This window comes from Hyperolius riggenbachi, chromosome 1 (genome assembly GCF_040937935.1).
Source record: "Hyperolius riggenbachi isolate aHypRig1 chromosome 1, aHypRig1.pri, whole genome shotgun sequence".
Taxonomy (NCBI): Eukaryota; Metazoa; Chordata; class Amphibia; order Anura; family Hyperoliidae; genus Hyperolius; species Hyperolius riggenbachi.
Genome location: NC_090646.1, coordinates 492,293,167 through 492,317,503, shown reverse-complemented (window position 1 = coordinate 492,317,503; position 24,337 = coordinate 492,293,167). Strand labels below are relative to the sequence as shown.

At 45.0% G+C, this 24,337-nt stretch overlaps 1 protein-coding gene across 1 annotated transcript in view; it reads left to right on the top strand.

Annotated features, from left to right (window-relative positions):
• Nucleotides 1-20,034: 20,034 nt before the first annotated feature.
• Nucleotides 20,035-24,337, top strand: part of TOP3B (DNA topoisomerase III beta) — a 72,569-nt gene continuing 68,266 nt past the window's right edge. Inside the window, exon 1 of the mRNA XM_068243051.1 lies at nt 20,035-20,164. The gene's annotated coding sequence lies outside the window, so the exon portion shown is untranslated. The remainder of the gene's footprint in view (nt 20,165-24,337) is intronic.

Here is a 24,337-nt window from a genome sequence, read left to right as displayed (position 1 = left end):
TCTTCAGAGACTCGGGATCAGTTCTGTGTGTGCTGATAAGCAGGGTAGCGGAACAGTGAATGACTTGGAGGAAGTCTTTTATTCACACAATATAAATAATTAATATATACAGACAATTATTAAAATCACAATTATTAAGACGGTAATAGCCAGTATGAAAAATAAAAGAAGGGAGAAAAATACTTAGTTCCTGGAAAGATGTCCTTTTTGTGGGAAAATCATCAGTTCAAGCAAAACGGTTTCAAGTTCTTAGAGTTCTTTGTTTCAGAGTAAAGTTCAGCAAGATTTAAAATCCAAACAAAATGGAGGATGTCCTTTGTTTCAGCTCTGTCAAGATGGCCACCACTTGTTCCTCATAGTGGCCGTGTGTCATGAAGATGGTAAAGGGAGGAATTGATGCCCTCCTGCTGGCCAGGTGCTTTTGATGAAGCTGGTTTGGGGGTGTGGCAGTGCCAGCCCCCTCTGAGCTACCAGCAAATGACAGTTCATTCCCTCTGAGAGATTTTAGAGCTAAACTTATGAATTGCTGTAACTCCTGAGCCATACATGTTACATTTAGGGGGGTAACAGCTTCATACTTGGAGGAAAATACAGATTAATATGATATCCGACATGGCTAGTGCAGCAGATCAGGGTCCTGGGTAGATTCATACCTGGGTTGTAGGGGCCCCGGGCCCCTCTCGACTGGTATCAAGAGATCCAGCATGACCCTACGGATCCAATGATACCGCTCTCATAACCACCCTATTTATTGTATTCTGTAAATGGGCAAAAGATTATATAGTACATTCATTTCTTCCTGCTAAGGCTGGAGTCAGCCTGACTGGAGTCCAGCTGTGTCTGCTCTTGGGATCTCCTTTTTTTGAAAGGCCCTGTTGGCTCCTTCAATTAACATCTGAATGTGAGATCAGCTAGGTGTCACCTTATACCTGATGGATGGGCCATCAGCACAGCTTGAAGCCAGGGACTCTCTGGGCCCAGGCTCATTAGCATATCAAAAGAGCCATCCAGCCTTTAGGATGGTGCTCTCCCTCTGCTAAGAAAAGGACTTCAGCTGCCCCTACCCACTCAACCCAGATTGTATCGATTTGAAGCGCAATCGATGCAGGGAATCGAGTGCGATCGCTTTTTCTTCATGGGCGGTTCCAGGACGCGCCTGCGGCCCCGCAACCGTCCGTGACAAATACAAAGTTCAAAGCAATGCAACACCTTTCCAGGATGCAGGACAAAAGCAGAGGTTGTTATGTAATTACCTGTTTCCTTGTTATGGCACTCTAGACTTCTGTACTACAAGTTACAGGTGACAAAGCAAAGTACACATATGAGACAGTATTTCATAGCAGATCAAAGGTAAATGACCTCACTGGCTATTGACTAATTAGCCATCTCCTAATTAGAGGCTAGGTAGACAGTCCCTAATTAAATGTCTAGGTTCATTTGCCTATCCAACGTAATTGATCTATTTAAATGCAGACAATGGTAACTTTTCCTGCTGGCCACTGAATGCAGAGTTAATTTACATTCACATAAGGAACTCACATTCGCAGCCCGGTGTCCATTTACCCTGAAGCCAGCTGGCTTTGAGCAGACTTACACAGATGACACAGGCAGAAAAGGTGAAAATATGGCTTCCACGAGATACAATATGGCTGCTATGTTCTGCATATTACCGTACATATCATCATCACCACATATATCCTCACACTCATCTTCTGGACTACTTAGAGATGCTAGTAGTTCCAAAAGCTGCATCTGGTGTACCGAAGAAAGTGAAATAACTTACATTGGGAATGACGCAGCAATGACGGGATGGACTGAGGACCGGGAAAGCTCTATGGTATGCAGAGGCTTCCCACTTATTAGGTATGTATCCAATCTGAAGTGAGTTTCCTCCCTTCATCTTTGCTTTAAATAACATGATCTTGCCCCTTACTGTCATCTATCTGGTATTGGGCAGTGTATTAATGAATATTGCTTAAATCCAGACAGTGAGACCACCTACTGATGTTTAGGTTTCAGAGGTTCAAAGGCTAGATTTATACATTAAGCCAACATTCTTCTGGCTCCCTTTCCAAGTGTAGCTACTGCCCTCCCATTCCATGTGCATCCCCCTCTTCCATGTATATCATCCACGAAAAACAGTGCTTTTTCTTTCATATACAGTTCCCTTGGACAGCAACTCCCTTTTCCATGTACTGCTCCCCACTTGCAGTCTCCCTGTTCCATTTGCAACCTACTCTTCCATTTTCAACAACCCCACTTCCATTTCTAGCTGTCCCTTTGGACAGCTGTTGCACAAGACCCAGGTCTCTGTGGCCTTTCCATTCATTGATCTGAGCCCCCATTAGAAAGACTGATGGCTTCTATGAGAAGCCGCAATCTTTCTGAAGAAAAAAAAGTTTCACGTCCTCCCTTCACTTCCTGTAAGCATGATCACACGCTTGCAGGATGGAAAATAAATGACTACTCAAACTACATCTATATACAATTTTTTTATAAACAGACACACAATTACATTTAAAATTAACTGTTTACCCCCACACTCTCCAAAAATACCCGAATACATTTTTTAATAAAAAATAATAATAATAATATTACAAACAAAAAAATAGTTACCTAAGGGTTTGAACTTTTTTTTAATATGCATGTCAAGAGGGTATATTACTATTATTATTATTTTTTTAATTATAAGCTTGTAGATAGTGATGGACGTAAAACTGAAAAAATGCACCTTTATTTTCAAAGAAAATATTGGCGCCATACATTGTGTTAGGGTAATAATTAAAATGGTGTAATAACCAGGACAAATGGGTAAATAAAATATGTGGATTTTAATTCTGGTAGCATGCATTATTTTAAAGCTATAATGGCCGAAATCTGAGAAATAATGAAATTTTTCATTTTTTTTTCTTAATATTTCCATTAAAATGCATTTAGAAAAAAATAATTCTTAGCAAAATGTACCACCCAAAGAAAGCCTAATTGGTGGGGAAAAAAACAAGATATATATCATTTCATTGTGATAAGCAGTGATAAAGTTATTGCCAAATGAATGGGAGGTGAAAATTGTTTGGATGCATAAGGTGAAAAAACGACTAAAGGCTGAAGTGATTAAAGTTAGAGAGAATGAAAGGAGAGGAAAGACAGAAAGGGAGGGAGGAATAGAACTGTTGCTGGAAGTGGGGAAAGGGGGGGGGGGGGGGGTTGTGGAGAAGTGACAGGTCTAATGTTTGCCTGGAGCTTTTCAATATAGAAGACCACCACTCTTTCCAGATAATTTTAGACCTGCAACAAGGGGGTTGGTGGTATCCTCAGGTATTCTTTATATAATGCTGGGAGTACACGTTCGTTTTTGAGGCAGATAGATGGTTAGATAGATAATTTCCAACATGTCCGGACTCCCGTTCGATCGTTTTGCTGCTCGATTCCTGATAGAAGGGAATGGAAAAAGATGAGAAAAACTAGCGGAAGATAAGAGTATCGACTGCAAAATTGAGCAGCAAAAACGATTGAGCGGAGAATCGAGCGGCAGAAACGAAACGTGTATGCCTAGCATAAGGGTAGTCGGGTTTTTTTGAATTTAAGCATTGTGACAACAAAGCTCTCATTTTTTCAAATATTATTACACATGACAGCCGGGACTTAGAGACTATTTCTCCCACACAACTGCTATGATCTGTTTTATGGCCGTGTAGAAGTATGAAACTATAATTCTGGAGGTTTTTTTCTGTATTTTGTACCTACTCTATTTTGTACACTGGAGTATACCATAGTCTGTATTATTATGTACCCTATATTTGTTTCTTACTTTGTACAGCTTCATGGAATATGTTGGCGCTTTATAAATCAATAATAATAATAGGTGCTGGCTTACTGAACAGGAAGAGACAAGATTTGAACCCATGTCTCCTTTATCCATTTGGCATTGGATCAGTTAACTCTCCACCAGTACAATCCTAGAAGGACAGTGGTTTTCCATAGAACTTCAGTAGAAATGTTCAATGTAGTAGATCCACTGTTATCAGTAAATCGCTTTTTTACTATAGTCAGGCCAGCTTGACTGAACAAGCTGAACATTTCACAAAGATGACACCAATGATTCAGGGTGGAGAAGGCCCGGATAAAATATGGGGAGTTTAAGTAGGAGGCTGATTGTACTTAGCAAAACATTACCTAGCTGCCAAAGTAGAGGCTCAGATACAGTATGTATAAAAAAAAATATACCGTATATAGGGCTTGATTCACTAAACCGTGATAAGTCATATCACAGCCATTTTCACGCGAAAACTCACCATTGCGCGCGAAGATTTGCAATCGCGCGCAAACGCGAAAATGCACGCGAAAACGGCTGTGATATGACGGTTTAGTAAATCAAGCCCCTAGCGTAAGGTTAGGTCTGCTTCAAAGTAATACAATAAGAATTGAAAAATTATCTGATGAAGTAGGAAGAAACCAGACCACAAACTACATCTGTATTTAATTCTATGCCTTTGGTGCAACGCAAGTGAAAAAGTTGCGCTTTGAACAGCTGCTAAGAGAAAGACTTAAAAAAAATTGTTGCCTTTACTCTGAGCACTGTTGGTTGAACACAAAACAATTAGCATCTCGTACACAAGAAGCCAGATCTTATTTCCAGGTTGTGAAGGAAGAGGAAGTGTTGGTGTGCATTTTATTGAGCTGGTCTCACAGAAAGCTGTAAAGGATGGGAGCAGGAAGCCTGCAGGATACAGTCATCCTTTTTTATTCACAAAGCTGGGATCAGATGTCAAACCACACACTGCAATCTGTTACAGGGAATACCATGAGGACAGCAGGCAGGGGAGCTTAGTCCCCTGGAGACTACTTCACAGAATGCCAGAAATGTGCTGCCAGGAACCCACCACTGAGGTGCTTGCATGAGGTTTTGTTATACCACATCACAGTTTACACAAATGCACTCTTCAAACACATTGTACTCATTTCATTTGTGTTTACTTTTTTTCTAGAGTAGCATGATTCACATCTGAATCAAACAGCAGATCCAGATACAGTGAACAACATGGTGCTTGAAGATTTTTGTACATTTTGAAAGTGCAGCTGGCAGCCTTTCATTACATGCTAGTTCGCCTTCACGTCTTAGCTAATTAAAATACTGAGCATCATTTAGATAAACACTTCCAGAGGTGTTAAAGATGGCCACACGCAATACAAGAAAATTATCCACTTTTACTGCAATTTTATAAAAACAATAGGTTGTGCAGGAAAATAATCCATTCGAGAAATCTGATCAGATTTCCTGTAGTTTTTTGGGGGGATTTTTTTCTTTTGTTTAAAAGAAAATTGCAAATGGTGGATTTTTTATGAAAATTGAATGATTGAAAACTGAATGGTAGATTGACAATTTCTTGATGTATAGACCCAAGCATTTTCTTTTCATAATTAGGGATACGTTGAAGATTGGTGATACGTTGGTCAGATTTTTGAAATACATATCCTCACTTATTTCCAGATACAAACCCAATCGCAATCTGCACATGATCTTCTGTTGTCCTCCGCTAGAATTACCTCCTTACATTCACGTTTACAAGATTTTGCACGCACTTCACCCCTCCTCTGGAATGCCCTCCCACAACACATCCGTCACTCGCCAACCTATGTTACCTTTAACCTCCTTGGCGGTTAGCCCGAGCTAGGGTCGGGGTGGAAAACCGCAGCTAAGAGCGGTGATCTCGACCTCTGCTCAGGGTAGCCACTGGAGGCTGAATGTAGAGCAATGCGCGCAGCGGGAGTGTTTCTACACCTCCTTCCCCTCCAGGGGATCCCGACGTCGGCTGGCATTCTTCTTTTTCTCTTTTAGGGCTCTGCTTCCTGCTGGTGAGATCGCCGGCTGTCATCATGACGACAGCCGGCAATTTCACTTTAGAGTTGCAGCGCCCCCCGGAGGATGGAGGCTTAACTGCAGCGCTGGAGCCAGGGAGGTGAGTGATTGCTGCAGAGGCGTAGCTAGGGTTTTCAGCGCCCGGGGACAAAGACTATTAATGCGCCCCCCAAAGTTAAGGTTGCAGCGCGCCTCAACAAAAAGGGGCGTGGCCACATAATAAATGTGGGCGTGGTTATGGGTGGAGCCAAATATATATGGAGGTTAACAGGCTCACGCTCACCCACCCTCCCTCAGTATGTACCTTCCAGCATGTTCCAAGACAAATTCAGCAATCATGAGCCCCCCCCCCCTCCCCCCATCAAGACAAATTCAGCAATCATGAGCAAACATGAGGCCCCCAACATGACCAACTCAGCAATCATGAGGCCCCCAACAAGACAAATTTAGCAATCATGAGGCCCCCAACAAGACAAATTCAGCAATCATGAGGCCCCCAACAAGACAAATTCAGCGATCTTGAGGCCCCCAACACGACAAATTCAGTAACCATGAGGCCCCCAACAAGACAAATTCAGCAGTAATGAGGCACATAAATAGACAGCATTTCACATAAATAGGCAGAATGCCCCCTTAATATGGTAGACACCTCTCACCTGGCAGCAGTTCTCCAAAATACACTCAATCTGACAGCAGTGGTTCCCCAAAAATAGGTAGCCCCAGGTCTATAGGTGTCCCCAGAATAGGTGGCCAGCAGTATAGATGTCCCCAGAATAGGTGGCCAGCGGTATAGATGTCCCCAGAACAGGTAGCCAGGGGTAGAGATGTCCACAGAACAGGTAGCCAGGGGTATATGTGCCCAGTATATGTAGGCAGGGGTATGTGTGCCCAGTATATGTAGCCAGAGGTATATGTGCCCAGTATATGTAGCCAGGGGTATATGTGCCCAGTATATTTAGACAGGGGTATATGTGCCCAGTATATGTAGGCAGGGGTATATGTGCCCAGTATATGTAGGCAGGGGTATATGTGCCCAATATATGTAGGCAGGGGTATATATGCCCAGTATATGTAGGCAGGGGTATATATGCCCAGTATATGTAGGCAGGGGTATATAAGCCCAGTATATGTAGGCAGGTGTATATGTTCTCAGTGTAACGATTGTGGAACTTTCTCCGTGATCAGTGCACAACGCGTGCGCTGACACGGCGGAAATCCTCCACAAGCGTATATTTGCAGGCACCCAGCAAAATAGGGAAATTCCTGTCGGCAGATGGCGCTGGGGAGTGCAGAGGAACCAATCCTCTGTACCTCCACAAGTGCCAGACAGGAATTGTACGAAGCGCAGAACGCAATCGCAAGAGAGGCAATTGCGAATGAGATTGAGCAAAGGGACAGGTTGTATGTGTGTGCGCCAATCCAGTCGCCACCCCGCGACCGCGCACACACACAACAGCAGATACAAAATAGGAACGCGATCGCGAGAGGTGCGATCGCCAGACGTGACACAAGGCAGATCAGAATAGAATACGAGGGTAGCAAAGGCACAGCAAATAATACAATAAGGAGATACGGAAAATAACAAACGCTAGCTAACCGCGAACACTGCACTCATTCGCAACAGTGCACGCGGTTATGCGCGATCTCCATGTGATAAGCACAATAGAGACAAGCACGCCTAACTAACCATTAACAGACAAACATGAAACAGAGGACGCGAGCGCTTGCTTAACGGTTACCTCACCGAGCCTCCAGCAAGCGTAGCGGACAAGACAGACACACGAAAACAGGGACAAACGAGAGATAGGATCCACAGCACTAGCGAAAAGTGGCTAGCGTGATCCAGGTACAGAGTAGCAGAACAGAAGGATCCCCAGCGCTAGCGAAAAGTGGCTAGCGCGATCCCAGAAGACAGAACAGAAGGATCCCCAGCGCTAGCGAAAAGTAGCTAGCGCGATCCCAGGAGACAGAACAGAAGAGATAGCTGGTAGCAACCGCTGCGCCAGCTATACTCCAAGAACAGAGATCAGAACCATTTCCTGTCCACCACCGCTGGGACAGGACAATGGCAACAGGCAAGACAAGACAGAACAGGCAATACAGATAATACAACCTGACTGGGCTAGAAGGGGAGCCTAAAGCAACCCCCAGGAATTAACTATACTAGATAGCAATGGCTGACACTCCAGCAGTGTCCATCAGGAACAGACCATGGAAAGGAAATGACCAGCAAAGCCTTCTGGGAAACATAAAGCTCTTATAGTGCCAGTCATCAAAGAAGGCAGGTAGGGGATTTGCATAACGAATGTATGCAAATTCCCCAGCAAGAGAACAGACCAGAAACTTGCAATGGAAAGACAGGTCTCTGTTTCAGAGACCTGCAGCCCACAGACTGGAGGAATGGACAAACAGCTGTCTGCCTGTGCAGCCAGCTGAGCGGATCATCACACTCAGTATATATAGCCAGGGGTATATGTCCCTAGTATATGTAGTCAGGGGTATATGTCCCCAGTATATATAGTCAGGGGTATATGTGCCCAGTATATGTAGGCAGGGGTATATGTGCCCAATATATGTAGGCAGGGGTATATATGCCCAGTATATGTAGGCAGGGGTATATATGCCCAGTATATGTAGGCAGGGGTATATATGCCCAGTATATGTAGGCAGGTGTATATGTTCTCAGTATATAGAGCCAGGGGTATATGTCCCCAGTATATGTAGTCAGGGGTATATGTCCCCAGTATATATAGTCAGGGTTATATGTGCCCAGTATATGTAGTCAGGGGTATATGTCCCCAGTATATATAGTCAGGGGTATATGTGCCCAGTATATGTAGCCAGGTGTATATGTGCCCAGTATATGTAGTGGGGGGTATATGTCCCCAGTATATGTAGTCAGGGGTATATGTGCCCAGTATATGTAGCCAGGGGTATATATGCCCAGTATATGTAGCCAGGGGTATATGTGCCCAGTATATGTAGCCAGGGGTATAATATGTGCCCAGTATATGTAGCCAGGGGTATAATATGTGCCCAGTACATGTAGCCAGGAGTATATATGCCCAGTATATGTAGCCAGGGGTATATGTGCCCAGTATATGTAGCCAGGGGTATAATATGTGCCCAGTATATATAGTCAGGGGTATATGTGCCCAGTATATGTAGCCAGGGGTATATGTGCCCAGTATATGTAGCCAGGGGTATATATGCCCAGTATATGTATCCAGGGGTATAATATGTGCCCAGTATATGTAGCCAGGGGTATATATGCCCAGTATATGTAGGCAGGGGTATATATGCCCAGTATATGTAGGCAGGGGTATATATGCCCAGTATATGTAGGCAAGGGTATATATGCCCAGTATATGTAGGCAGGGGTATATGTGCCCAGAGTAGGTAGCCAGGTGTCCCCCTCCCTGGCTCCCCAGCAGGAGGAGAGCAGTGCAGAGAAGAGGGAGAGCTGCTTTCCCTTCCTCGCTGTCCCCTCCATTAATGTCCGGGTGGCTGGCAGCGGTGGGCGGAACTTACCTCCGTCTCGTCGCAGTACCGGATGGATTTGCCGCTACTCTGGTCTGGTCCAGACCAGAGCAGCGGCTGTGGCACCCGAACTTCCGGCGCTGGAGCGAGACGGAGGTAAGTCCCGCCCGCTGCGCCAGACACCCGGACATTAATGGAGGGGACAGCGAGGGAGGGAGAGCACCCAAAGGTGAGGGAAGGAGGGGGGAGATGGCCCCTATTCCCTACCGCTGCTCACAGCTCTCCCTGTTCTCTGCGCTGCTCCCCTCCCCAGGAAAAAAAAAAAAAAAGCAGCTCAGCTGGGCGCCCTTAGGGACCCGGCGCCCGGGGGCACTTGACCTACCCCGACCCCCCCTAGCTCCGCGCCTGGATTGCTGGGCTGCTGCAGATCTCCCTGGCAGCATGATTTTTTCCAGGTTTTAGGGTCTGAAAGGGTGCAAAAAATTGCACCACTTTTAGACCCTAAAATTTGGAAAGAATCAAAACGCCAAGGGGGTTAAATGCTCTATAAAAACTCATTTGTTCCGACAAGCATATGCGCTACCTTAGGCCACTTCCCTTTGTCCTAAGACCAAATTGCACTCCTACTAGGTATCCTAAAACAGACTGCCTCTATATATTTGTTATATACTACCCCTCCTCTTGTTCCCTACCCCCCATTCCCTTTAGATTGTAAGCAGGGCCGGTTTAAGCAACAATGGGGTCCCAGGGCAAAATAAACCTGGGGGCCCCCCCCCAACAGGGGACCTTTTTTGCAGCTGGTATAGTCAGGGTGTGAAGTCCCAATCGGTCGGAGCTCCACATTCTGGCTATCCCAGCCTGCATGGGGGACAAGGGGTTAAAAAGTTTCAGGAGGGGGGACCCCACATAATTTATTTATTTTTTAAATTCCCACACTCTAAACATAAAAAAATTTGGGAAAATAGGAAAAAATGGCAGGGATCTTCATACAACCATATTGCGGCTGTATAGCGATCCCTGGCCAAAGCGGCTGCGTATAGACCCCCTGGAAACCCCGTCAGGAAATTTATTGCGCTTTCGTTTGATGCATGTAAAATTAAACTACCGTTAGGTTTGCTACTAAAAGTGACATTTACCGCATTTAAAAGTATATTTTTTTCCTTCGAAACTTTAAAATCGATTTTCTCAAAAACTATAAGGTTTTTTTTAAAAATAGTTTTTTTTCCTCTTATTCCTAATGATCTCCTTAACATATCCTGCAAATTTAGGGTTTCTAGCATTTAAGGAGGATTTGCTATTAACCATTAAAGTCGGCAGGTTTTTAAATGTGTATTTTTTTTCCTTTGAAACTTTAAAATCGATTTTCTCAAAAACTATAAGGCCGATTTGAAAAAAAAAATTTCCTCTTGTATCCACTGGGGGCCCCTACAAGCTCTGGGGCCCTGGGGCAGCTGCCTCCTTTGCCTCTATGGTAGCGCCGGCCCTGATTGTAAGCTCACAAGGGCAGGGCTCTCTCCCCCTTTTGTGTCTTGGAAATCATTATACATTTTATTTATCATGTTACTTTTATCACTGTCATTACCAATTCTGTATTTGTATTCTGTATCATTTTCGTATTTTGTCACTAATTATGTATTTTGTATTTTGGTGTACACCATTGTCTGTATTATTATGTACCCCATGTTTGTTTCTTACTTTGTACAGTGCCACTGAATATGTTGGCGCTTTATAAATCAATAATAATAATAATAGTCAGAAAAATTGATTGTAAGTCTTAAATTGAAAAACTAAAAAATACATCAGATGTCAGCTGAGAGTAAGAAAATATAGATACTTTTTTATGTTGAATTTTATATATAATTTTTTTTTTATATTAGGGACCTGCTATGAAAAATAGTATGGTAGTAGACAATGGTGCCAACACCTTAGAGAGGTGACATCCACATCCACGTGCCCTGCTTCACACTTGTCACTTGTGAACATGTGGGGTTGAGTTATGTGGTGTTTCTCACATGGCAGGTCATCAGCCACTTATACTGCTCCCCAACTAGATTGCATCAAGAATGCAGCCTGCTGCACCACAGGTTGTGTGTGGACAGAACAGCACAGTGCAACTTTAGCCAATGCATAAGATGAGTGAACAGCGCAGGGTGGTTACACATTACCTTCTGAAGCTGGGCACTCAGACATCAACACAGTCACCTCCCTACATCAGCAAAGAGCAGTGGCATTTCAAGCATCTGTAGTGAGGTGGACCCTGTCTGACAGCATGATCCAATTACAGACAAACACTCTTACCATATGTAAGTAGATTACAGCTGTCCTGGTTAAATAATGGTGACTGGATAACCGCCATTACAAGCACACACAGTTGACCAGCGTCTGTCTGTGCTTGAGAGTCTGGTTCACAAACGCCTGACCCAGTACCTCAATGCCAACTCCCTGCTAGACCCACTGCAATCTGGATTTCAGCCTGCCCTCTCAACCGAAACAGCTCCCACCAAAGTGGTCAATTACCTTGCCTTAGCTAAAGCTGAAGGCAAATACTCCATTATCCTCCTCCTTGACCTTTCAGCAGCTTTTTGATACAGTGGACCATCCCCTACTCCTCCAGTCCCTCCAGTCCATGGGCATTCATGACCTAGACTTGGCCTGGCTCTCATCCTACCTCTCCAGCCACAGTTTCACAACCTCCTTCAATGAGTCCTCATCCATCCCCAACCCCCTCTCTGTAGGAGTCCCCCAAGACTCGATCCTTGGCCCATTAGTCCTTAGTCATCGTTCTCCCTATACACATCCTCCATTGGCAAGATTATCTCCCCCATGGGTTTTAACTATCATCTGTATGCAGATGACACACAGATCTACCCCCACACCCCTGACCTATCCACCACTACCATGGACAAGGTCTCCTCCTGCCTATCAGCCATCTCCACCTGTATGTCCGCTAGGTTCCTGAAACTAAAGCTGGACAAATCACAATTTATGATCTTCCCACCCTGGCCATTCCTGACCCTCCCAGATGTGTAGGTCACTGTTAATGAAACTACCATTCGCCCTACCTCTAGAGCCCGCTGTCTGAGTGTCACCTGGACTCCACACTCTCCTTCACCCCCACATCCAAAACCTCACAAAGTCCTGCAACTTCCACCTCTGTAACATCTGCAAGATCTGCCCTTTCCATGCCATTATAATTTTCCGCCTTGACTACTGCAACACCCTTCTGTCTGGTCTCCCTATGACCCGAATTACCCTGCTGAAGTCCATCATGAATGCGGCAGCCAGAATTATCCACTCCTCCCATCGCTCCACCACGGCGGCTCCCCTCTGTGAATCCCTCCACTGGCTTCCTATCCAGTCCAGAATCAGACTCAAGATACTGTGTCTGGCCTACAAATCTGTCCACAAAACCTGTCCAACCTACATTTCCAATCTTACCCAGAGAAACATACCTAGCCACTCACTCCGCTTCTCCAATGAACTTTGCTTGCCCCCTGCACCACCCAATCCCATGCACGCATCCAGGACTTCTCAAGAGCTGCTCTAACACTATGGAACTCCCTAACTCCCCCCATTATTTATTTATTGGATTTATAAAGCGCCAACATATTACGCAGCGCCGGACATTAGTTTAGGTTACATTAGGGTTTCTCCCTCCTTCAACATCTTCCAGAAGGCCCTCAAAACTCACCTTTTCACTCTGGCCTACCCCCCTCACTAGTGCTCTAAACCCGCAGCAGAACTCTGGTCCCCTACCTTTCGTGTCCTTACCTCTCCCTCTAGATTGTAAGCCTTTGGGCAGGGTCTTCCTCCTGGGTGCATATTATTTCGGCGCAGCTCAATTCGGAGCGGGGAGAGCTGAATGACGGCTCTCCCCACTGCCACTAAACTCTGAGGCAGCGTTAAATACTATTCCCCCTCCGAGTTGTCGCAACTCGGAGGGAGATGTAATTCTGGGTCTGGCAGCTGCCAGAGCCCCAAATTACCGCTACGCGGGGCGCGCATCATAGTATTGCTGTTATGATGGCGCCCAGTTTTGGCGCTCGGCTCTCAGAGCCGTGCGCTGAAATGAGCTGATCTGCTTCCTCCTTTTGTCTCCTACCTGTTCTTGCACCTCCATTACCGTCCTATGGATCTGAGTGAACTCTTGAGTGAACTCTACTTGCCTAATCTCCATGCTCCCATACAATGACTGACTAAGCATTACCTTGTACTCATACTGTGCTGCGTGATCTGGTTTGCATATATTCCTGTATTGTCTTATTGCTGAATGTCACCCCTAAATATTTTCTGTAACCTTAACAAATGTCCAGAGCTGCGTAAAATGTTGGGGCTTTATAAATACAATGAATAAATAAATAAATAAATACCAGGCCTAGTGAAGGCTAGAGCAATCCATGACCTAACAGGGCAGAAGAGCAGGTTTCCTGTGAGTAGTCTAGCATCTTGGACATATACCCTACACTCCTAGTATTTCTGCTGGGCATTAGGCCAGCTGGTAGGCAAGGGTAAGGGTGCACTGGAGCACACTGGTAAGTCAGAAGCCTAAAGCTGTGGTTCTGGACAAGGATTAGCTGAATGAGGAGGAGAAGTGAGCAATGTCTGATGGCCTGGACAGTACGGAGAGCTAAAATACAGGAGAGCAAGATCTGGGAGTTAGGTGACACTGAACTCCAGCAGAAGCAGTCAAAAGAGGACATAGACATCCTAAGCAGCCAGAAAGAGATTGGCTGCCAACATTATGCACTACTGGTTTCCATCAAGAAGAGAGAATTACTGTTTGGCTACCCCCTCCACATGGCACCCTGTAACACATTTAGTCCCACCCACATGACACCTACTAACTCCCATAGCTCCATTCGGCTGGCACACGGCACTCACATGGCACTCAGTACCTTCCATAGTCTGCACCCACATTCCAACCACCTGCTTGGCACCTAGTACCCCTATAGCCTGCACCCACATACCTAGTACTCACATGGCACCCTGTACCATTATAACATACACACATACCCAGCACCCACATGGCACTCAATATTCTCGTAGCCCCCACACACATACCCAGAACCCACATGGCACCATAACACCTGCAGCCCACACCCACATACACAGCACTTAAATCGCATCCTTTACCCTTGTAGCATGCACCCACATACCCAGCACCCATATGGCACTCTGTACCCCCCCTAGCTTGTACCCACATAGCACCATGTAACATGTTTAGCTCCACCCATATGACAACCACTTACTCTTATAGCCCCACTCAGCTGGAACCCAGCACTCACATGTCACTCCGCATCTGCGTACCCATCACCCACTTGGCAACCAGTACCTCTATAATCTGCACCCACATACCCAGCACTTACATGCCATCCTGTACCTTGTAGCACACATTCACATACCCAACACCAACATGGTACCCTGTACCTACATACCCAGCACCCACATGATGGCACACAATACCCCCATAGCCCACAATCATATACCCAGAACCCACATGGTACCCACTAGCCCCTATAGCCTGCCCCCATATGGCACACAGCATCTACTTGACATTCAGCACCCACATGACACTCAGTACCCACAAATCTTGGTTCCAGCACCCAAATGAAAACCCAGTGCATCCTATAGCCTACATTCAACACCCACGTGGAATCCACTACCCACATAACATTTTCCCAGCAGCCACATGGCAACCAGCACCTATATAGCCCCCACCCAATAACCACATGGCACCCAGTACAGTTTAGCACCACCTGCAAATTGACACCCAATACTCCTTAGCACCTACTGCAAGTTGGCACTCAGCAGTGCTTGTCACCAACTGATTATTGGCTCTCATTGCTGCTTAGCACCCACTGCAACTTGGCACCCAGGACTGCCCAGCACAGCACACCCTACAGCTTGGCACCCAGTACTGCATATCACTCAATGCTACTTGGCACACAGTACTGCTTAGCTCCCTCTGCAGCTTGGCACCCAGTACTGCTTAGCACCTGCTGCAACTTGGCACCCACTGCTGCTTATCACCTGTTGCAAATTGGCACCCACTATTGCTCACCACTTGCTGTGACCTGACACCCATTATGGCTCAGAACCCAGAGCTGCTCAGCACTCATGGCAACTTGGCACCCATTGCTAATTGGCACCCAGTACTGCTTATCACCAGCTGCAACTTGGCACCCAGTACTGCTTATTATCTGCTGCTACATGGCACCTTGTACTGCTTACCACCTGCTGCAACATGGCACTCACTGCAGCTCAGCACCCAATAATGCTTAGCACCCACTGTAACTTGGCACTCAGTACTGTCCAGCTTGACACCGAGAATGCAAAACCTATATTAAAATGAAGTTTAGAAGAACAAGAGAAGCGGGCACTGTCCAAGTGTTGCATTTACTTTTTAAGAAGTTGCATATTCAGGTGAATAATTGAATATACATCTGCTTGAGAAATAAATGCAACACTTGGACAGTGTCCGCTTCTCTTGCTCTTCTAAACTTCATGCTGCCTTCCTATAGCACGTCTAATCATCTGCACAGCAGTGCTATACCAGCGGTGAGCAAGGTGAAACAAAGCAGGATCATCATTCAGGCAACCTTGGCCGGTGCCTGGGGCCTAGTAAGTGTCAAGGGGCTCACCTGCCACCTTCTTTGACTTCTCTCCACTTCAGCTCACCAAATGGACCACAAGGGGGCCCCAAATCCACTAATGTGCCTAGGGCCCCATTACATCTTAATCCATCTCTAAGGACGGCGATCCCCTGGCCGTCTCCTCATAACCAAAGTGCCACAGATTTCTTTCTCTTTTGTTGTACTTATATTAAAGGATACGTCCAGGCACAAAAAAAAATGTAAAATCCACTTACCTGGGGCTTCCTCCAGCCCCTGGCAGGCCGACCTGTGCCTTCGCCGCTGCTCCAGAGGCTCCCGGTCTTCTCTGCTGCAGACGTCAGGTTGGCCTCCGGGTCGGCTTCTTGTGCGCTCCACCACGCGGGTCACGTCATCAGGACAATACTCCACAGGCGCATTAGTTCTGCGCCTGCGCAGTTCCGTCCTGATGACGTCGGTCAGACCACGTGACCCGCGCTGTGGAGCGCACAAGAAGCCGACCCGGAAGCCGACCTGGCTAGGTCGACTTCTGCAGCGGAGAAGACCGGGAGCCACCGGTGCTGCAGCGAGGGCACAGGTCGGCTGCAAGGGCCTGGACGTATCCTTTAGAATGGACTTGGTTCTTTAAAATCTGTTAGCAAAAACAAATATATATGTACAGTGAACAGTGTAAAGGGGCCCATGCACTGGTCGATTTCAGCTATCGATCGATTCTATAGAAATTCTATAGAAATCGATTCTATCAAATTCCCAGATCGATCGATTTGTGGCCAATTTCGATCGATTTGATCTATCTGCCAGGATGGAAAATCTAGGTTGTTCTGCTGCTGGCAGAAAATCGATGGCCCATAGAGTTGCATTGAATCTAATGGTCCAATAATGCATTTAGATCGATTTCCAATAGATTTCATTCTGAAATCTATTGGAAATCTGTTCCTTGTGCGTGGCACACATCAGATTCCTGTCAGATTCGACCTGACAGACATCTGACAGAAATCTGATGGCCGGATCATCTGCAAATCTATAAGTGTATGGCCACCTTAACTCATTGGGGAAGCACAAGATACAATTATACCGTGCTGGCAGGTCTGTGCCTAGAAAAAAACCCTGCAAGACCATGAATCTAATGGGACAAAGCTCCAACCAGTCATAAGGTGGCCATACAGTTATAGATTTGCAGCAGATTCGACCATCAGATAGATTTCTGTCAAATGTCTGTCAAGTCAAATCTGACAGGAATCTGATGTGTGCCACACACTAGGAACAGATTTCCATGGGAAATCTATTGGAAATCGATCTAAATGCATTATTGGACCATTAGATCCAATGCAACTCTATGGGCCATGGCAGCAGATCGACCTAGATTTTCCATCCAGTCAGATAGGTCAAATCCATCAAAATCGATCTAAATCGACCGCAAATCAATCGAAAGATTTGATAGAATCGATTTCCGATCAATCGATTGGCTGAAATCGACCAGTGTATGGGCCCCTATAGACCAGCTCCTACACAGCAGGTATAATTACTTGTGATAGCCTGCACCGCAGGCTATAGCTACAAGCTAAACCCATACTAAACCAACACACAAAACAGTAGAGTAGCTAAGGAGCTGTGGGCCCCGATGCAAGCTTTACATGCCCCCCCCCCCAAGCACTCTATACATAACAATTGATACGGCGCACCAAAACCTGATGAGGACAACCACAGTGTCAGAGGGGCAAGTAAGGGATGGGAAACAGGTTGTTAATGCTTACTACTATTTAAAGCATCTATAGAAGTGATTATTACCGGGCCAATAGAGATCTAATATTGTGCTTGAGGGAGGGCTCCTCGGGGGCCCTCTGACCCAAGGTCACCACGCCATCCAGCCACAGTGGCCACGCTCCTCCCCCTGAAGGCCATTGGCTGACACGTCAGAGTATGCGTCCATGTGGAGAGAGAGGAGTACTGCTGCTGGATGAGTTCTCTCGAGTCACTGACTGGATAAGGCAAGTGCAGCCAGGGCTCACTAGTTAGAGGCAGGGTGGGGGATGTTGGGAAGCCAGTCAGCCATTCCATATGTGAGAGGGAGAGAGCGGGGGTTGTGTTGTTCAGCCCATCTACACCATACGATTTGTCATGTGATCGATATGCGATCGCTGATCAAATTGATAAAATCCAACATGCCCGATCAGGTTTCAATTCGATTTGCGTTGATAACGAACGCATATCGAATCGAACCCTGATCAAACATGTTGGATTTTATTGATTTGATCAGCGATCACATATCGATCGCATGAAAAATCGTATGTGAGAGGGAGAGAGAGGGGGTTGTGTTGCCCACAGCACAGCAATGTAAAGCCCCATCTACACCATACGGTTTTTCATGCGATCCATATACGATCGCTGATCAAATTAATAAAATAAAACATATCCGATCCGGATTCGATTCGCGTTGATAACAAAAGCAAATCGAATCAAATCCTGATCTAATATGTTGGACTTTATCGATTCGATCAGCGATCGCATATCGATCGCATGAAAAATTGTATGGTGTAAACCTTTCAGGAATCCCCCCTTGAAAATCCTGGATTTGCCCCTGCCACTGACACAAAACATACAATAAAAACCTCCCACTGTGTTTAAACCTATTTTAGTTCCTGGACGTAGTCTCTACGTCCAGGAACCATGCACGCTCTGGCGCGCTCCCGCGGCTGATCGCGCGTGTGCACGCGCGCTCCCGGCCCGCGGTTCGTTAGCCAGGCAATCAGTGAATCGGGCTATAGTGCCCGATCACTGATTCTTCTCCCCCGCTGAAAAAGCGACAGCTTCTCCCGGAAGCTGCGCTTTTTCTGGCTGTTGCCTCCCCCATGCGTCTCTCTAAGCGTTTGTTACGCTTAGAGTGACGTCATGTAAACAAATTCATGGCCGCCATCTTGTGGCCAAAAAGTAAAACTACAACTAAAATTAAAAAAAAAAAAAAAAAAACACACAATTACATTATAAAACTATTGTTTACATCCCACCCTCCCAAAAATACCCAAATAAAATGTTTAATATAAAAAAAAACAAAAAACATTACAATAAAACAAAACTTAAATATTTACCTAAGGGTCTAAACTTTTTAAATATCAATGTAAAGATGAAATATTTCTATATTTTTTTTATTTTAAACTTGTAAATAGTGATAGATGTAAAACAGAAAAAATGCACCTTTATTTCCAAATAAAATATTGTCGCCATACATTGTGATAGGGACATAATTTTAACGGTGTAATAACCCGGACATATGGGCAAATACAATACGTGAGTTTTAATTATGGAGGCATGTATTATTTTAAAACTATAATGGCTGAAAACTGAGAAATAATGAATTTTTTCCGTTTTTTTCTTATTCTTCCTGTTAAAATGCATTTACAGTAAAGTGGCTCTTAGCAAAATGTACCCCCTAAAGAAAGCCTAATTGGTGGCGGAAAAAAACAAGATATAGATCAGTTCATTGTGATAAGTAGTGATAAAGTTATAGGCTAATCAATGGGAGGTGAACATTGCTCAAGTGAAAACGACGGAACGCGAATGGGTTAACCTCATAAAAGGGGTAACAAATCACAGTGCAAGGTGCATATTGTGCAAGGTATGCCCCAGTCAGAACTGATTATGTATGGCAGAGAAAGGTTCATGTTTTATATATGTGTGCTGATTTCATGTACATCATGAGAGCCTATAAATCAATATACATGAATAAACGTAGATACATGTGCATGCATATGAGATGTTTTTGGTTGTTATAATATGCTTTAAAATTACAGTACTGGTAACAGTTTATACAATACTGTAACAAACTTTTGAGACGTTCGAGACGTCTGTAACTCAAGATGTTTATAAAGAAGGAGTGTGTCTGCTTAGTTTATTGTTACATACTGCTGTATGTTTTACGTTGTACTAATATGCAGCTACTATCCCCTGTACAGTGTACACACACAGTGTAGCTAATGAAAGGCAGAACGACGTACAGCGTGAGCACGCTCCACATCATTGCCCTCAAGAGAGATGGCCGAAGCGGAATAGGGGAATGGGAATAGGGCGGCTTCTGATTGGGCGCATAAAGCTTACGAGATCACGCGGCGCCCGCTCTCAGGCAGGCTACATGATGGGTGCTTTCCACTAAGCCGCTGGTGTCTGTTGAACACCTGAGGACAGGAAAACCACAGAGGGAGGCAAAAGATGGCAACAAAAAGTAAGAACGAGAGAAAAATAGCTGTCCAACTGTCCCTAGCGCAGACAGTGCTGCACAAATGTACCATTGATCAGGAGACAGTGTTCTCTCTGGGGGTACTAGTAACAAGAAAGGATAAACTCTGGGCAGGATGGTGAGGGAGATTGAGCAAAAAAGTTATGTGCCCAGGGAAGAAGACGAGAATAAAGAATAGTAGGAGTTAAGATCCTTAGAAGTATGGTAGCATGGTGGTGTAGTGGTTATTGCACTTTCACCTTACAGCACTGAGGTTCCTGGCCCTAATCTGGGCAGAACACTGGCGTTTTTAATCTTTATTGGGTACACCTGTTAATTACTTTTTAACACATGTAACTCAAATGGCTAAAAAGCCAATCACATGGCAGTAGGGATGAGCGGTAAAAATTTCTCAAAAAATGAAAACCTCCCACCAGAGTGTGTACAGGGTCACTTTAAACTGTGCATCTACTTGGGGAGGAGTATGAGCAGACTGGTTTGAAAAGATCGAGATGCAACAGTAGCTCAAATAGAGTGCTGTAAAAATAGCGCAGGAGATTTTGGAGCAGCCAAATGCCACCATAGGCCGTAATAGGAATTACTGCTATAGCAGCGCTCAGTGAGTGATTTGGGCGCCGTCAGAAGATGGAGCACACATAACTGCAAAAACACTGTAATTTAGCCGCCAGCAATAGTTTGATGCCGAATGACGTCTTTCCCCACTATCCATGGCAGCCTGGCGGGGGAATAGTAATTAACTCCGCTGGGACTTGTGCAGGAGCAGGGTAAGCTGTTATCGGCTTTCCCCTGCGCAAAAATCTCCCAACTGCTATGTAATAGGTATGCGCTCAAATAACCACTTGTTTCTATCAAGGTTTGCAGAACACATAACATATTGAACCTTGAAGCAGATGGGCTGCAGCAGAAGAGAACCATACTGGCTTTCAATCCTGTCCGCTAAGGGCGAGGCTACAATTAGCACAGGCTCACTATAATCCTATGTAATAAAACCCTAACTGTCCCTGTGTCATCCTCCTGTCCCTATGTCCCATGTGGTTTGGCTACTGTGCATGTGTGTAGCCATTGGGACAGGAGAAGGACGGGGCCAGGGGGTGCGGGCAGGTGCGCGTGTGCACGCTGATATGCGATGAGAGAGACCTAGAGCCTGTTTTTAAACGGGCTTAGGTATACTAGTTGGAAAATAAAAGATTGGATAAATATTGCCTGGTCTGATGAGTCTTGATTCCAGCTGTGATACTCAGATGGTAGGGTGAGAATTTGGCATGAACAACATGAAAGCACAGATCCATCCTTCCCTGTGTCAACCATTCAAGCTGACTGTATGAGTGTAATGTTATGGGGGACGTGTTGTTTGCACCCTTAGTACTAGTTGATTATCATTTAAAGTACATCTGAAGTGAAAAGAATATGGAGGCTGCCATATTTATTTCCTGTTAATCAATACCAGTTGCCTGGCAGTCCTACTCGGAGCAGTGCTTTTCAGCGCTGCTAGATTTGGGCGCAGCCAGCGCCGCCATAGACTGTAATGGGAATCAGTCTATAGCGGCGCTCAGTGAGGAAGGTCGGCTCCGTCAGAAGACGGAGCCGAAGTTGCTTAAAAAACACAATAATTCGGCCTCCAGCAATCGCTGGAAGCCGAATTATTTCATTTCCCCACTATCCATGTCGGCCCGGAGGGGGAATAGTAATTAAAACGCCCCGGACTTGTGCAGAAGCAGGACCAGCCATTTAACAGCTGGATCCTGCGCCCAAGTCTACCAGCGCCGTATTCAAATGTACGCGTCCTACTGATCTATTTGGCTGCACAACACCAGAAACAAGCATGCAGCTAATCTGGTCAGATCCGACAATCGTGAAGGCTGTTGCCGCACGGAAAACTAAAATTGCGAAATAGTGAGGTAAATACCTCATGTTAATGCACAACAAATTTCACATGCAGTAAAACAAGTGAGATGTGTTCAGTATACTATCACCAGCCTGGAGTTGTTGGTATGATAACAAACAGCCATTTGTGAGGTTACAGGAGAGAGAAGGGAAAATAGAGGGTAGAGAAAAAAGGACAGCTAATTAAACGCTTCAGGAAAGTAAGAAAAACATATTTTTTCCTAAAGTAAAACACAAATTCACAGTATTATTGTGTAGCAATTAAAATTCCAATGGTTTTGAGCCGATACAAAGGTGATGTTCATTTTGCTATCTGTATGAGGCCTGAGTGAGTGTTTAGGGAGTGCTTTAAATCGCTAGAGATTTCCCTAAACGCTCTGCCAATGTAAATGGATGGGACAGATTCCACTACCGCGATTGCGATTAAGCAAATCGCAATCTCAGGACATGCAGCATTTTGGGAGTCTTTTCATTCTAATGTATTGTATTGGAGCAGGGAAACTGCTCCCAAAATTGCTTGCAAAACACTCTCACAAATCGCTAGTGATTGCAATAGTACTTTGCGCTTTCTAGTAGGTTTCAGGCCTCACATATGGCTTCCATTTTCCATGCACTGCAATAATCCTTCAAATACTGAATGAAGTACCGCAAGAGGTAAAAATCTTTGTGAATTGTGAGTTACGAACGCTCGACTTACGAACGACCCGCCGATACGAACGAACGGCATGGATTCTCTGTTTCCATGGGAACAAGCCAATTTTTTTTTTCAAATTGGACTTGTAGTTTTAGAGAAAATCGACTTAAAAAAAATAAAAGAAAAAATGGCTTTTAAACGTGTATAAACATGTACAAAGGGCAGCGGGGACACTGGAGGCACAGAGGAGGTACAGGGGACAGAGATGGCACAATATTCCAACTTAAGAACAGATTCAGGTTAAGAACGAACCTACAGTCTCTATCTTGTTCATTAACCGAGGACTATCTGTATTACAAAGTGTAAAAATCTTAGTGAATGCTAAGAAAAAATAAATTACTGCTTGAGGTAATTTACTTCACGTGAAATGAATATGTCATAGGGAACTGAGCCCATTGCCTGTTGCAGCTGGGTTATATCTATGCATAAATGAACAATAGGCCAGAGGAGCGTAAAAGAACATTTCACCCTTCATCCACTTGCTGTACAGTCGTGCTGCCTGGTACTGTAAAGGCCCGTATCCACCTTGCGATTTTTCCAACAATTTTCCTGATGACTGGTGATTTTTTTTTTTGAGCGATGAGCGGCCGTTTACACGATCTCGCAATATGGGCACAGGTACACAATCACTCGATTCTTGCTTAGAGTCGTGCAGCGATAACTGTCACAGCGGAGTGGATCTTTAAGATCCCCGACGACTCCCGCGCTAAGTACCATCTCCCTGCATCGCGAGGTGAGTACATAGATTTAGGGCAGTTTAGTCTGCTTTATGGACTGAATAGGAGAGCAGGAGGAGCCATGCTGCTGGGACAGCAATAAAATAATAGCACTGATTGTTAGTGAAGCAACATGACACATCACTAGTATCAATGTCCATGATGTCGGAATCGTTATAGGCAGTGAAACTTTAATGTATTTACAAGTGTTTACAAACTGCGCCAGCCTTTGTCCTGAACGGTTGCTTAGGGCACCACGATTTTCTTGCTTGGAAGGGGTGCCAGAACTGCCACAAAGCTCCATCCCTCTTGCTACCTAATTCTTGGGGGCACCTCTGGCTGCCTTATAACGTGAACACCTTTTACTTCCCTATACTAGGTGGCACCTCTGGCTACCTTATACTGTGAATGCCTTTGACTACCTAATACTAGGGGGCACCTCTGTCTGCTTAGGCCCCTGTGCTTGTTTTTCACTTGATCTTCAATGTGTTGTCATTTTTTGTTGATAGTCTGCAATCAGTTACATAAATATCCAGCTCAGCTCACTGTCGAGCACCATGTTCTGACCTATGCAAATTGGACTATGAGCTATAGGGAAAATAGCTATAGCATCTGGCTTGTTCCACAACTAAGTGAACTACTGAAAAGGAAACGGCTAATGCCATGAGACAGCTGTACCTAAATTGTCATCGAACAGTTACTAGGCACAGCTAGTGGATGTCAAAAATGTAAAAATATTTGTCTTTTTGCAATGTATAAAGGAGTTTTAGTTTGACGTCCTAGTTAGTTGGGAAACTTAAGGCAGGTTTTAAATGCATTTTAAAGTTCAGCTGAACTCCAGTCCCAGATGCCGAGGAGGCAATG